This window comes from Schistocerca americana, chromosome X (genome assembly GCF_021461395.2).
Source record: "Schistocerca americana isolate TAMUIC-IGC-003095 chromosome X, iqSchAmer2.1, whole genome shotgun sequence".
Lineage (NCBI taxonomy): Eukaryota > Metazoa > Arthropoda > Insecta > Orthoptera > Acrididae > Schistocerca > Schistocerca americana.
In genome coordinates this window covers 281,446,479-281,459,837 of record NC_060130.1, presented here as the reverse complement: position 1 = coordinate 281,459,837, position 13,359 = coordinate 281,446,479, and positions in this window count along the sequence as shown.

The following is a 13,359-nucleotide window of genomic DNA, read 5'->3' as shown; positions in this document are numbered from 1 at the left end:
TAAAATGAGTTATGGAATATTATTTCAAAGCATTAATTTTCTATTGGAGAATATACTGACTACAAGGCATAATTTTTTAAGTTAATATGGAAAAACTCCAAAGATTAATGCAATGTTGACATAATTCAGAATTGACTATTCAGAGAACTGAAGATAGTATTAATTTTCACTGTAAAAGGTGGCAATATAGCATCAAACCCAGGAAACAAAGCAAGCAGAAATTTACTGGCACCAGAATATAATCTAGACATGTTGTACTAATTCTGAATGTAATTATAACAATTTGATGAACACAACAATATAATATACATCGGTGTCCATGAATGCCACTTCAGTTGCTTAATGTTATGGAATTTAAGCAGCCACGAAGCTGAAGACTAGAAAAATTGTCTTGTGTCAGACTGAGTGGATGACAGAATTTATGGTAAATGATAATGATTTACATTAAAAAGCTATCACTATACAATATTAATCAGAATAATATTTTCCCAATTTAGATCTATGCTGTGCCATATATTGATAATTTGTTGTAACTCCAGTGGTATCCTAAAAACTAATGTGTTCTACCTCTGGCGGTAAGTACTGCAATGATTAGACATTTTGAATCAACTACAGGGGATTTTGCATAGTGCTGACACTGTGTTTCTATTTTGCAGCTAACTTCCCAAAAGCAAATAAGTACAATTTCAGTTAATAATTTCTTAAAGCAAATATTCTCAAAAGCTATTAATCTGATTATTATTGTTCTTTTTTTCCTTTTGATATGGTGTTATAATGAGTGTTATATTTGTTTGTGCATATCAGTGAGCATACTGATTATGGAGTCACTTGCCACACCCTTCTCCCTCCCCTCCCCCCTTCCCCCCTCTCCCCCCCTTCCCTCTCTCCCTCTCCTCTCTCCCCCCCCCCCCCCTCTCCCCTCATGTTATGATTGCATTCCTCCTCATTCATATCAGCCACTTCTTTTCTTTCTCATTTTCCATCTGCTGCTTGGAACAGTTGTAACTCCTCCACACTTTTTCACTAATCAGATATATCATCTTGATTTTGAGCACTGTTGAGAGAAACAAGCTCTTTTATTAAATTGAATGACTTTCTTGGTGATTCATCACAAAGAACTGTTCCTGTCATTCTACTACTGGCACACGGACGCTTGCTTCTGAATGTTGCTTGCTCAGTTTCTGTACATAAACTGATGTCTACTGCATCTGTTTTTTCTTAAAAACTCAAGACAAGAAACACATATACTGATATTCGTGTTTCTTCTCGTTTCAAGCATTTTTAGCAGGATTTATTAACTGTTGAAATGACTGAAATTATTTATCCTTAAGTATTCTGTTGTATCGTTACTCGAACTTACTGACAAAACATAATTATTTAGGTTTTGTTAACTTGTTTTCATTATGAGATAGGATGTTTTCTTTGTCTGTTAGTCTGCCTAAAATTTTTCAAAGATTTATGTGTAAAGAATGATTACTACTTTGTAGTTTATTAGTGCTTGTTCTTTTTTAATTTGTGAAAAATAATTTAAAAGGCTGTAATTGTTACAATTGTTACTGTTGTCCTTTGTGTGTGTAATTGAAAAGGTACTCATGTTGTGTCAAATGAAAAATATACTAGCATTGTGACAAACCAATGGCTGTGATTGCTCTGCTAGTGGGCAGTAGTGTAATTATTTCCTATTGATATTGTAGTACAAAATGTGTTTCTGGATACTGTGTGGCTGTGGAGTAAGATTCCCAGGATTTTCACTTCGTTATTTTTGTAAAATATAAATAAAAAAGATACTGTTACAGGTCAGTTGAGGACTAGACATTTAGCTGTAAATGTTTATCCATCGGATCCACTATGCACTAGAATTTTGCACAGTTCTCTCATGTGAACACATCTTCAGAAAATCTGATTTAAAGTATTGTATTACATAATCATCATAGTTCTCAGAAGCTATACATGCATGTAGTTGTGGTTTGTGGTTACCATACTTGATATCAGTATGATTAAAAACTGAATTATGTTTGATATATGGGATTTCCAGAATTTTGAATATTATGTTTGAAAAAGAGGTCTCTAGTTGCTCTTAAAATGTTGCATATGAAATAAGTTTTTACGTTATTTAATTATTCTGAAGAGCCATGTATTGTGTTGAGTAGTTGTATCATACACAGATTACATCTTTTCTTGTAGAAGAGGTCATTAGTTATGATCAGACTGTAATTTATTTTTATTTTTAATTTAATTTTTTTTTTTTTTTGTGCACAATTAAAAAAATCATTTGACATTTTACTGGCAGTGGTCTTCCATTCTTGAGCCAGGTTGAACCATGGGGAGACTCAGTTCGTATGATGTCTCTTTTGTACTTTGTAACTTCTGCATTCTTTTTGACTTGTTTCCTCTTAGTCCATTGTGTCTTTAGACCCTCCAAATGTCTGTGTCTTATTATTTTGTTGTTGACAGTATGCTAAACACTGATCTTCCTTTCTTATTACCTCCCATCCTTCTTGTTCTTCAGATCTCACCTGCATTTCAAGATAATTTTATTTCCCCTCATTATTCCTTGCCATCCTGCAAAAATTTGCTGAGCTTCTGCTGTTTCTTCTCTTTTTCACATACAAACTTTTCCTCTCATTTTCCCTCTTAAAAAACTGGTCTTTCTTGAGTTTGCCTTCACCTTTTAAAATAAATTGTATACTTTCAACCTCTCCTTTTCTAGCTTTCCCTGTGCTGCTTATTGGCTTTGTGTGAGTAATTTAATGAACTACTTCTGTGCTTTCTTTCAATCAGGTTTTCATCCTTTTGTTCGTATAGCCTGTTGTGTCTTTTCTACTATATTTCTCAAAAACTCTAGAATCAAATTTTGCACATGTCTGTGCTTTTGCTCCCTGAGCTTAAGTTTAACATTTTGTTTTCCTTTTTGCTCTGCTGCTCATACCTTTGATTCACTCAACATGCACAAAACACTAGAAAACTGCACAAGACACCAGTGCAGCTTTGATGAGCACTCTTCGTTTACTTTAACTTTTTGTAATTGTGGCTGTATATACCATTCAACTCTATTCTTTGGCTGTCCATTAAAAGAAAGGCTGTTGATCATTGCTGTACATCCCCCCCCTCAAATTATGACCCAGTATTATGAGACAATACCTAGAATATCGATATCTTCTGTTCGTATATATCTGTGAGGTTTGCCACTGGATTACAGTCAACTGCTGCTTCATAAGATATTTGGTTAAGGGAAGAGCATGTAAACATTATCACAATAGGCAGTGATTAAAAGCTGCAAAGCTGAAAGTTCTCGTGTATCAACTGAAACTTTCTGTGAACAACAGCCAGTTATAAGTATCATTTGGGACATTGTTCCTGGGAAACAGTGATCATTAAATTAAAAGTTTTTAAATAAAAACAGTCTAGGATTGCCTGTAAATTGTTAAAAATTTTAATATTTGTTTATCAGGTGACCGGTTTCAGTTGTGGGGTACGATCATCAGACTATTAAAGCTCCATGATGACAGCTGGAGAGAGCGGCGAGGAACAGCCCTCTATGCAGTGACAATAAACACTGCAGTGTTTTTAAATAAAAACTTTTATTCTCCGTTTCTGTTTTATGCTGCTTCAGATTCACACTCTTCACACGGTGGAAAACTGAAAAACAGCAAAATGAGCTTTCCGTTTAGAGCACCGAAGTATTTATATTTCCACAGCAATAGCTTCTGTTTCAAAATGCATGTAATCAGTTCTGTGTGAAATGATAGATAAATGTCAGTCTACAAAAGTAAAAGTTCAAAGTTATTTTCTCTCTGTCACTTACTGACACTGACCACTGGTCCCTCAGTGCCACTATCCTCACAATTTGATATCATTTCCTATCTGATTCCTCCTGTTTTTCCCATGTCCTGAGGTGGTGTGGGGGGTTGTGGTGGGGGAGGGGGGGGGGGAGAGGAGCTCTGATCTCTGTTGATGCTTGATGACATAATGTTAATACCTCCTGCTTTCATTGGCCCCAGGTGATAATGTAGAGATTGCTTTCTGGTCTCTCATTCCTTCTTTCTCTCACCTGGTGCTCTCTGTCACACTTATTATTATGGCTCCTACATCCATATGTGTATTTCCATGTATCATGCTCTGTTAGCCTTTTAATAAGATACCTGGGCAGTATTAACAGCAACTGTCAAAACATATCACATATGGTGTATCTGACAGTACCCTCTCAAACAAACATATGGGTAAATTGTTTCTCATGTCAACTACCGAATGAGGTGGTGCAGTGGTTAGCACACTGGACTCGCATTCAGAGGGATGACATTTCAAATCCCCCTCTGGCCGTCCTGATTTAAGACTTCCGAGATTTCCCTAAATTGCTTAAGGCAAATGCCTGGATTGCTCCTTTGCAAGGGCATGACCAATTTTCTTCATTATCCTTCCTTAATCCACACTTGTGCTCCATCTCTAATGACCTCGATGTCAGTGGTATGTTAAAAACTAACCTTCCCTTTCAAGTTGGCTGACCACGAACCATACATATTAACCAACACCCTGGTATAACAAAACAGCAATATGCCTGCTTCTCCATCCAAGCCCCGAGTCAATCTTTCTATTATCATTGTGATTAACAATATTGGGACTTGACTTCTCATGCATGGGTATAACAGGTATCTTGTCTATCATTGAGGCAGCTCCAGAAAAAACTGGAAATTGCAAGGTCTGGAGCAACTATTGATTTGGTGTGATACTAATTCAACTTCGAGGTTTTTTGTGTCAATGATTAGAAAAGAAACAGCATTGTGTGATTCATTTGTACTAACTGTACTTTTAAAACTTGTCTTGGCAATTATACTCTTCTTCAATATTGACACTTTATTCTTCACTATAGATCAGACATTTGACCACTAAAATCAGTGGTATCCTTATGGCAACGGTCTTCATCGTGGCAATTTTTATCACTATCTTCCTCATTCAGCTATTGCCACAATTTCATGAAAAAGCATGTGGAATAGAAATATTTCCACCTTTTATACAAACCTCTTCATTTTTGAAATTGTCTGGCTGTAAATCACTGGATTGTAACAAGATGGTAGATGTCAATTTGAAGCATTATGGTTGTGAGTGGGAAAGTGTTCCTAGTCTATGCTGGGTACCTCCTTCATCAATTTTTCGTGAAAGGCTGTCAAATGAAAAGCAAACACCCACCACAACAAAACCATGGAATGGTTCCATTCAGCAGCAGTCACCACACATGTTAAAACATTTATCCCACTGGGAGATGAGACCATCAACTCCTGTTTTGTAAAATGGCAGATCCACAACTGCACCCATTCTTGCTCTTTCTCATTCAGCTGAAACTGACATGCAAGCATGTCTTTCTTCAGCCCCCATTGATGTGAAAACAATACGATGAAAGACTCAGGCTGTACAGAGGATGTTGCAGGGTTTCCCAATCAAACTGCTCAGGTGTAGCCTTTAACCGATCGGCAGTGTGTGGTTATCGCGCACCAGGATGATTTAGTCTAACAGCATTCCTGGGCATTTTGTCTATGGCACATCACATTTTCTGCAAAGTTTCCTCATAATGCTGCACATCGATTGTGGTTTCCTGCTAGAGGAACTCGATCGGCAGAGGGGATTTCTTTGGCAGGGGAGATATGGGATGTTTCCATTGTTAGCTTTGCCATTGGCCCTCGGGCTTTCGGAATGCACTCAGATGGAATCATCCTGTTGCATGATAACTCCCTCCCCCGCACTGCCCACAGTATGAGGTTACAGTTCAGCAGCTTGGATGTGAAACACTGCAATGTCCTCCATACAGCCAAGGCATTTCACCACGTGATTTTCACATTTTTGAAATCTGCACTCATGGTATGTTCAGCAAATACTTTACACTAATGTATAATGCGTACTCTGCAGGCAGATCATATGGGTCCAGTACACAGGTCATCACGTTGTCTGGCTGTAAATTATTGGGTTGTAACAAGATGGTAGATGTCAATCTGGAGCATTATGATTGCGAGTGGGAAAGTGTTCATGGTCTATTCTGCGTATGTCCTTCATCATTAATTCTTTTATGAGGGGCAGTCAAATGTAAAGCAACACCCACCACAACAAAACCATAGAATGGTTCCATTCAAAAGCAGTCACCACACATGTTAAGACATTTATCCCACTGGGAGATGAGACAGTCAATTCGTGTTTCATAGAATGTGGTTGACCACTGACAGATCCACAACTGCACCCATTCTTGCATTTTCTCGTTCAGCTGAAACCGACATGCATGTCTTTCATCAACCACCATTGATGTGAAGACAACATGATGAAAGATTCAGTCTGTACAGAGAATGTTGCAGTGTTTCGCAATCAAACTGCTGAGGCGCAGCCTTTAACCGATTGGCAATGTGGGGTTATCATGCACCAGGATGATTTAGTCTAACAACATTCCTTGGCATTTTGACTATGGCACATCACATTTTCTGCAAAGTTTCGTCATAGTGCTGCGCATTGATTGTGGTTCCAAGCTAGAGGAGCTTGATTGGCAGAGGAGATTTCTTTGGCAGGGGAAATATGGGATGTTTCCATTGTTGGCTTTGCCATCGGGCCTTGGGCCGTCGGAATGCACTCAGATGGAATCACCCTGTTGCACGATAACTCCCGCCCCCCACACTGCCAATAGGAAGAGGTTCAGCAATTTGGTTGGGAAACTCTGTTACGTCCTCCGTACAGCCGTGGTCTTTCACTGTGTGATTTTCACATCTTTGGTGACCTGAAAAAGTATGTGTGGGTGCTAGTTTCAGTTGGATGAGGAAGTGTAAGCGTGAGTGTGATTGTGGTTCTGTCAGCGAATGAAACAGGTGTTGATAATTTTGTCTCCCAGTGGGATAAATGTCTTAAAGTGTGTTGTGATTACTTTTGAATGCAGCAATTTCATCGTCCCATTGTTGTGGGTGTTCAGTTTTCTTTTGACTGACCCTTATATAATCATCAGTATAGCTGCTTGTTGTATTTTTAACTGGAAGAAATTTTTTTCCATTTGACTGAAAAATTCATCATCAGTTTAGGTACATGACCATTCAACCTTCACTTGTAATAAATTCTGAGAGATGTCTTGGTCGCAGATGGATTTATTTATTGTGACACTTTTTGATACATCATCTTCAGGAAACAGTGGCAATAAAAGGCAATGCATAATTCATAAGTAAGATACATGACAAAGAAAAATCAAGTAGCAACAAGAATGAAACTCGTACCGAAAAGTAAGTGCTTGAAAATTGGTCAAAAACGCACACACTAGCAAGCAGTGCAAGCAAAGTATAGACCATCATGTGAGGTGTACATATTAAGTACAATTTCTGAAGCTGTTAACCATGAGAAGTCGCATGCCTTTGCTGCTCTCTTGGACATATGGCACAACTTATCGCAGTGTTAACTGAAACAATAACAAGGGAATATATACAGACTAGCAATTGAACAGTAAAGGACAATGTTATTTATGGCTGGCGCACTTTATACACAGGCTCGCCCACTTGAGGGTTAACTGCATCATAAAGTATGCATAATAAAAGCCTCGAATTCTGAGAGATGGATGGAAGAGGGAGATGGTGATGTGGGGGAAACGTGAGTAGGAAGGAGGCAGGGCAGGTTAGGTGGGAGGATCTGTAGGAATGGGGGACTAGAGGGTTGGTGGGAGGAGGGGGGGGGGGGTTGGAAGGAAGGAAGTAGGTGGTGAGGAGGGAGGGAGGTGGAATCTTTTTATTAGGAAACGTAACAGCTATATAGCACCTCCTCTCTCCCCTTACTACTGCTCCCCATTTCTGCTGCATCCCACCCCCCCCCCCCCCTTTTCCTTCCACACCTCCCTTCCCTTTGGTGCCCCCTTCCTTATTCTCCTCCCTCTTCCTTTTACTCCCCATTATGTCTCCCCCCCCCCCCTTCTTTTTCCTCCCCTTCCTTCTGCCCCTGCCCCCCCCCTTACTTGTGCCCCCTCACTTCCTTCTGCTCCCCTTCCCTACAGTCCCCCATTCCTCCACCCCCATCACCCCACCATGCCCTTCCTTCCCTCCTACTCACCTCCCTATCCACCCGTCCTGCCCCCTGCCCTCCCTCCCTCTTCCATCCATCTGTATGAATTCTGGACATTAGTATGTATTCTTTATGATGCAATTTTAAAATAAACTAAATCATAAATTGGTTCTCTCTGATTCTCTCTAGGAGAATACTGTGATTCACACAGTCAAATTCCATAGATAGGTTGCAGAAAGTAGCAGCCACCACTGTTTTACTGTTTAATGTTTGTAAAATTTGATGAATGAACATTTAAATGGAGTTCTTGGTAGAGCAACTCTTCTGATAGCCAAATGGTGATTTGTTGAGGATATTATTGCTGCTCAGGTGAGATACTATTCTAGAATACATGAATTCAAAAATTTTGGAAAAATTATGTGGGCAATGAAACAGGTCAGTAGTTATTGACATGTCTCATATTGCCTTTCTTAAAGTGGGGTTTGACTATGGCACATTTCAGCCCCTCTGGAAAGTTCCTGGAGTTAGTGATGCAGCACATATTTCAGATAAGACCAGCTTTATTGTATGGGAACAAATCTTTAGTATTCTATTGCAAACACCGTCAAAACCAGAGGAGCTTATATTCTTGAGAGCATATAAAATTTTCTTAATTTCAGTAGGAGAAGTTGGTAATACATTCATACGACTGAACTGTTTGTCTCTATACTTTCTGCTATATTTAAGAAATGATTATTAAATAAATTTTCTAGCTGTGACTCATCATTTATAGCCATTCCATTCAGTTCAGTAGTGATGTTATCGTGTTCTGTGGCTTGGTGTCGTGTCTCTTGTTTCACTACATTCCATATAGAAGTAAGTCGTCATCGAAATGACTGATTTCTGACATTATGTGCATGTTCCGTGATTTCTTAGTAAAATTTCTTATTAATTTTGAGTAGTATTTGTATTGTACAGCTACTGCAGGGTCTCTACTTATTCTTGCCAGCAGATACATTCCCCTTTTCCTTTCCAAAATACTCAATCCCTGTAGTGATCCATGGCTTTTGAATGTCCTTTCTGATTAGCTTATGTTTGAAAACTATTTTCAAATAATGATATGAACTTATGTTGGTATAGATTAAACTTCATCCCATGTTATATCTTGTAAACTTTACTTTAAAAAAAATTGCCCTGGAGTCCTTAATTATTCTAACTGATTTCCACTGAGCAATATCCATACTGTGAGGCACAATGTTATTTATCCTCAATAACTGTGCATCATGATCAGAGAGAGCATTTGTTACTGGTTAAACAGTTATTTTTTTGCTTTGAGCTTCACTGAGAAAGCATTATCAATTAGGGTCCTACTGCCTTTATCTACCCATGTTGGAAATGTAATAACAGAGATCAAATTGTAAATCCACACGAGGTTTCAGATCACTTTTTCTATCAGAATCCTTTAGAAAATCTACATTGATGTCACAACAAGCTGTTAACAGCTTACTGCTATCTGACCGGTAGCATTGTAAAGAATCGTGATTTATCTTAAACATTTCAAAATTTTCCAGTGAGGATCTATATGCAGTTAGAATTAAAATTGAACTATTTTTCAGTATTATTCAAGAATTAAAAGTGAACTATTTTTCAGTATTAATTCACAAACACAAACTTGTGTGTGTTGATCTCTTCAAAATATACTTGTCTCAATGTGTTTGAATATGTGTTCTGTCTTAATATATGTAACAACTCCTGCTTTTCCCGTATTAGTTCTGCTTGAATAAATTGCTACAGTGTAATCTTTTGTATGTAACTTACCTAACCCTGTGCATATTTCATGCTCAGATAGATGCAAGGATGTCTATCTTTTCAGAGCTCTGTAAATTTTCCACCCAAGAAGCTCTTTTACTTTATTTCTCAAGTCTCTAATATGTTGAGGAAATAAGCTAACTTTACTTCTCTGTGCATTCTTCAACATTTTGTGCTCGTCTGTTATTTTGACTTCTTTCAAAACAGGGTGCCTGACTCCTGATCCTAATCTATAAAAGATAAGTCCGTGACACCAGTAACCACAGGGATGTTGCTTTTTGTGGTGGTGGCTCCAGTATATTATCTGCAAGAAGCTCAGCCAACCTCTTTTTCCCTCTCCTATTCAGTTGTAGCCCGTGTCTACGTGTCTAGTATATCTCCAGCTCCCAATTGTAGCAACAGGTGCTGCACTCAGATGGGATTTCATTTCAGTCTTAATTTTATTGCCCTAAAAAGAGAAGAAAACAAAAAAAAGACATTCTAAATGATCAGCATGTAGCCTTACTTAAAAATAATTTGTGAGTATAAAGTAACTCATTCCACATTGTTATGATTTATCATGCAAATGATACATGGGATATGAAACAAACAGACTGACTGCGTGACTGAAGACCTGTGTCCATTTTGTGTTCTAATTGTTTTTTTGGACACCAGATATACCGAGTCAAACATTTGAAGCACAAGCAATAGCACTGAAATGCGGTAGCATTTATGCTGTATTTTATTGAATCTAAAGGACAACATAGGACAATAGTCTGCCTTTCAGCACTTAGAAAAGTCATAAATTGCATAACTGCAGAGTCAATACTGCATAAAGTGTCTTCTATTTACATAAATGACAGTAGTAGATGTTTTATTTCAGAGCTATTCTGGAACAAAACATAATTTACATTTTAGGGAACTTTTGGACTTTGGTTGTTGGAAAACTCAATATTAAGAGCTAGAGAAAAGAGATGCAGGGCGGTATCTGCATACCAAAATTTATACTCTGTGATGACCAACTGATTGTCGTTACTGGAAAATGTGAGAGAATATGCAATCATAGATTATAATAGACCTCAGATTTGTGGTCAGAAATATTTCATAGCTTTAACTGGAGACTGTAATTGTGTAATTCTGACAGGTATCGTATTACATTTAACAGGAACCATTGTGGAAGCCTTAGGGCAGTGGTGATGATAAAATAATAGGTCATTTTTCTCTAACTAGAGTTTATAGCATTTTTATAACTGGAAAATTGCAAGTGCCCATCTATCTCTGTTATTGTTCATATTTAAATATTGTTATTTTGATAGAGCCTTATTGGAACTGAAAATAATTTAGACACACTGTTGTCTTGTTTCTCACCTTCTGTACTCAGAGGGTGGAGACTGTTTGAAGATAAATCAAAGAGATGGACATTGGTGTGCAGTTTGTGGCTGTGTTTCCTATAATACTCACCCACTGAAAAAATTCTACTGTGTGGGTACTATTTTGTCTCTAGTCTTTCAGACATTTCACATAGAGAAGAGTCTTTACCGTGTTGTGCATACTTGGAATGCATAAACGCTTTCATTGCTCTTTCTCTCATTCCTGAGAGTAAAAGGAGAAGTAGAACATTAGTTTTGTGTAATAAGCCAAAGCTTGTTATACCAAATAAAAAAAAAAAGTGTGATATCCATGAAAACATTAGAAAGAGAGATGTATATAATGAAAACAGCACATTTGTGGTCATTATGCTCAATTCTTTTGAACTCTAAATTATTTTTGAAGATGTATATCATGTAAGGACTGCAGTGTATTTTAATGTGTACTTTCAAATTAGGTATCTTAACTATTGTAATGTGTTCTAGATTATCACACATTTAATCATCTGCATTTTATACAGACTAATGGAAGTGAAATATTCAAGAGAAAAGTATATGTATATATATTTATGTTATCACTATATATTTTAATACTGATAAGTAAGGATGATAGATTAAGAGGATTTTACCCAGTAATGGGTTTATCAGTATTTATACATAAAAGAATCTCTGTGGTTAAAATGTATGTATGCTGGCTCTTGTGGCTGTTGCCACTGGAACTAAAATCTTCTGGGTGGTTAGACCACATCATATTTTCTTCTAAATGATAGTAGTTTTGACCCCTCTGCTGCAGGATGTTGTGGTGTCCACTGTTGATTGAACACTGTTGTAGACCAGTGCCATGTCCTCTTATAAAAAGGAGACGTGGGATTATTGGGTAAAATTCTTGTGGCTACCATTGGTGGGCCATCATCATTAGTTAGTAAGTGAAGTATTCCCGCCCTTGCCCTTTCTAACCAATGATAGTGGCCCACCATGTGTTACACGTTCGGCCAAAGATTTCACTATTGCTCTCTTCTGTTGTAGATGTCTATGCCAACTACATTTTGAATTACATCTAATAATTGTTCTGTTGTTTCTGTCATTTTGCAGCCACTCCGCAGTACAATTGCTGAGGAGTGATTAATGAATTTATATTCACTTTTGTTCTTGTTTTTTTTCTGTTAAATCATTCAAACTGTAAGTTTTGTTCTTGCCTCTAGTTGTTCAGTTGGTTCATTTAATGAAGATCGTTGTTAAGCTGCACTTGTGCTGCAATAACAGTGTTTCAAAGTAAATATTAGTATTTTATTTGCAGATGCAAACATTTTTCTAGACTCCTGATGACAGAGACATATCTGTGTCATTCTTGGTGTGTTTTAATACAAAATTGTTTATAAATGGTAGGTGCAAGCAAAGCATACAACATATTTCATGTGAACTTTCAAAGTGTGTGTTTTACTTGTACATTACATGTAATTTATGGCAGCTTTACTTGCATGTAATTTATACAGAATCTCTTAAATAAATCCCAGAAATTGGCAAAATATGTTGAAGTATTTCAGAGTTAAATGTGTGTCATGAATCAATCATTGTACACTTTACATGCTGATGACCAAAGAAATTGTGAAGAAATGAATGGAATAATTATATAAAATATTTGTCACAATACCATAACAGGAATATGATCTGCATTGTACCATTAAAATGTTGATGCAGATGTCTCAGCTCAATTTGTTATGTGTAGCTCTTCCTCTGACACAGTTTTTATATGACCTCTTTTGGTGGTGTTCGTAGCAATAACGTGGCTTACGAGAAGGGTGTGTGTGTGTGTTCAGGTCTTGGCTGTGCCTCTGTTAACACTGTAATACTGATACACTTCAAAGTTTCCCCACTTTTCCATCTCTAGTCTTTCAATATTTTATGGTATTCAAAGAAATAATTTTTTTAATTTTTAAATATTTACATTATTAGTATTTCATAAAAGAAAATGCTAGTAAAGAAAGGTGTATACTAATTTTTTGAAGTACAACAAAAATGTTTCTTTTACTTTTGTTAAAATATAATGTGTTATCTTCTTCAGCAAGTATTTTTGTAACCTTGAAGTTTGATGATACTGTACAGAAATGTGTATCTGTGTTCATAGTGCTCAATATATGTATTGATGTTGTAAATTTGTTGTTTCATAAGATATAAATGTGGCTTTCATTGTATTTTGTGTATGTTGTGATTAAATGTATTA